The sequence below is a fragment of the Tupaia chinensis genome, unplaced genomic scaffold, assembly GCF_000334495.1.
Source record: "Tupaia chinensis unplaced genomic scaffold, TupChi_1.0 Scaffold000567_1, whole genome shotgun sequence".
NCBI classification, from domain to species: Eukaryota; Metazoa; Chordata; class Mammalia; order Scandentia; family Tupaiidae; genus Tupaia; species Tupaia belangeri.
The window spans coordinates 995,363-998,552 of record NW_006160080.1 but is presented as its reverse complement, the minus strand read 5'-3'; the positions used below and the strand labels follow the sequence as shown (position 1 = coordinate 998,552).

Genomic DNA, 3,190 nt, shown 5'->3' with positions numbered 1-3,190 from the left:
GATGGTCCCACCACAGTCCTTTCTCTTCCATTATCCTCTCGGGATCTTGGGCACACACGCACACGCACCCTGCGTGGGTTTTAAGCCGCCAGGTCCGGGACTCGAACCGTGGTTGACTACGTGGGAGTCTAGCGATATAGCCATTACGCTAACTGCTGGTTCACAAAAGTTTATTTCTTGAGAGAGTGAGGAAGTGAGAGAAAGAAGCTCCATCAACAGGGTCTCACACTGTGATCCTCCCAGCCTCTGTGACTAGCAAGGATCATGGTTGCAAGTGCCTGGGATGTACAGGACAACTGGGGAACTGAACTCCTTATCTTCCATATGGATTGATACTTCTATACTACTCAGCTGGCCCCTTTTAGGCAACTTTATTGCTTCGGGAACTGGTTTGCCTTTAGAACAAATGTAAGTGACCATTTCCCAACTAACAAAATGATCTTTTGGAAGTCATTTGGAGGTTAGTTTAGGTTAAGGATCCTTTTCTCCCATAAAAGCAGTCATTAAGAATACAAAGAATATTAAGAATATTAAGAATACAACTGCAGGACCAGCAGTTGGCGTAATAGCTATGTTGCTGGACTCCCATGTAGTCGACCACGGTTCAAGTCCCAGACCCAGTGGCTTAAACTCACACCAGGTGTGTGAGCGTATGTGCCCAAGATGCTGAGAGGAGAATGGAGGGGAAGGGATTGCGGCGTGGCCATCCCCTGGGGGGGGGGGTGATTTCTCACTTTTTGTCTCTCTGTCTCTCTCTGTCTCTCCAGTGAGTGGAAACACCCTATAGCAAAAACCTCTAAAAAAAAAAAAAAAGAATACAACTATTACGTGGGCTAAATGGCCCTTTATGGACCAGTCTAGAAGCCCAATAGTTGCTTAAAATTATTTCTGTAGGGATGGTAGGTTGGGAGTCGATATCAGGATGTTGGCCAAGATAACTGCTTTCTACCTCAGAAAGAAAAATATTCCTAAAGGAGAATCCCTGTGCATTATTTGTGGGAACATAAATTGGTCCAGCCATTATGAAAAACAGTATGGAAGTGCATCAAAACATTAAAAATAGAACTGTTAGGCCAGCAGGTGGCATGGTGGCTAAGGTGACTGGACTTCCACATGGCTGACCACGGTTTAAGACCCAGACCTGGTGGCTTGCTTTCTCACTTTCCCCTTCCCTCTCTCACCCTGTCCCTTTCTGGTCAAATTAAAATAATAAATAAATAAAGTTAAATAATTCTTAAAAAGAAAAAGATTTCTGTTTTTTAAAAAAAGAACTACATATGATATAGCAGTCTTACTGTGTACGTATCTGGAAGATATGAAATTAGCATGTTGGGGCCAGTAGATGGGGTGGAAGTTAAGGCGACTAGATCCCACATGAATGCCTCTGTAGTTCGTGTCCTGGACCCAGCAGCTTAAATATACTGGGTGCACGTGTGTGCATGTCCACATATGTGTGCGTGCCCAAAATCCTGAGAGAAAATTGGAAGAGAAAAAATTGCGATATGTCCATCTGGGGTGGGGGATGCTTTCTCACTTCCCCTCTCTCTCTGTCTCTCTGGTGAGTACATGTGCCCTATAACAAAATTAAAAAAAAATAAATTGGCATATCAAGAGTTTGTACTTCCACGTTCATGGTGGTATTAATTCACAATAGCCAAGATATGGAACCAACCTAAGTGTCCATTGATGCAGGAATGGATAAAGAAATATGATTGATGGGGCCCAGCAGCTGGCATGGTAGTTAAGGTGCATGACTGACCATGGTGTGAGTCCTGGACCTGGTGGCTTGCTTTCTCACTTTTTCTCTCTGGTCAAAATGAAAATAAATGAATGAATAAATAAAATAAATAATTATTTTAAAAAAGAAGCATGATTTATGTATATAATGAACTATTGATCAACCTTTAAAAAGAAGGAAGTCCTGCCACTTGCAACAACGTAGATGAACCTGGAGGGCATTATATTAAGTGTAAAAAGCCAGACATGGCAAGATAAATGCCTCATGATCTTACTTGTATGTGGAATCTAAAAAAGTTAAACTCAAGGGGCCAGCAGGTGGCATGGTGGTTAAGGACGCTAGACTCCCACATGGCCGACTGTGGTTGGAGTCCCAGACCTGGCGTCTTGCTTTCTCATTCTCTTTCTCTCTTTCTCTCTCTCTCATTCTGTTCGTCTCTGGTCCAATTAAAATACATAAATAAATAAATTCTTTTTTTGAGAGTTTTTTACTATAGGGCATGTGCACTCACCAGAAAGACAGAAAGTGAGAAATCACCCCCCAGGGGGGATGGTTACGCCACAATCCCTTCTCCTCCATTCTCCTCTCGGGATCTTGGGCACCCACGCACACGCGCCTGGCGTGAGTTAAGCCACTGGTTCGGGGATGCGAACCACGGTCGACTACATGGGAGTCCAGCCACATAGCCATTACACCAACTGCTGGTCCCAAATAAAGTAATTCTTTTTTTTAAAAAAAAGCCAAACTGAAGAAAACAGAGAGTAGTATGGTGGTTACCAGAGATGAGGATGGGATGGGGTGGGGGAAATGCAGAGATATTGGTCAAGAGATGTAAGCTTGCAGTTACAAGCGGAATACGTTCTAGGACCTGATGTACAGCATGAGGACTATAGTTAACAATAATGTACTATGTGCTTGAAATTTGGCAAGATCTCTGACACACACACACAACTGTACATACAGATGTGCACAAAGGTCCGTGTGAGGTGATGGATATGTTAGCTCGCTTGTGGTAATCATGTCACAATGTACATGTATATCTAAACATCGTGTCGCGCACCTTGAATAGATAAAATTTTTGTCAATTATACCTCAACAAAGTTGCAAAAAAGGAAAGAAAAAAAATCTCCTTCCTGGCATGGTGGCCACTGTGGTGACTAGGGCATCTTTTCCTCCCAGTCCTCCCCCTTAACCTAGTCTCTGTTTTGAAAGGAGACAGCAAGTTGTGGAGTGAGCGACCATTAGTGAATCACTAGAGTAGATCCGTAATGTTGACAATAAACGAGGGACAAAATAAGGACTTCAAAGCTAATGTATTTTAAGCCTTTTGTACCTTGAGCTCAAAGAGAACTGCCTTAGCACTAGGTATTTCAACCACTTGAAAGATTTTTATGTTTTTTTGGTTTGGTTGTTTTTTTTTTTTTTTTTTTTTTTTTTTTTGAATAGCCCTAC

General features: G+C 42.4%; 1 protein-coding gene across 2 annotated transcripts in view; it reads left to right on the top strand.

Annotated features, from left to right (window-relative positions):
* The window catches only part of CTPS2 (CTP synthase 2), a 129,787-nt gene that overhangs the window by 47,453 nt on the left and 79,144 nt on the right, over positions 1-3,190 (top strand). The gene's annotated exons all lie outside the window — the stretch shown is intronic.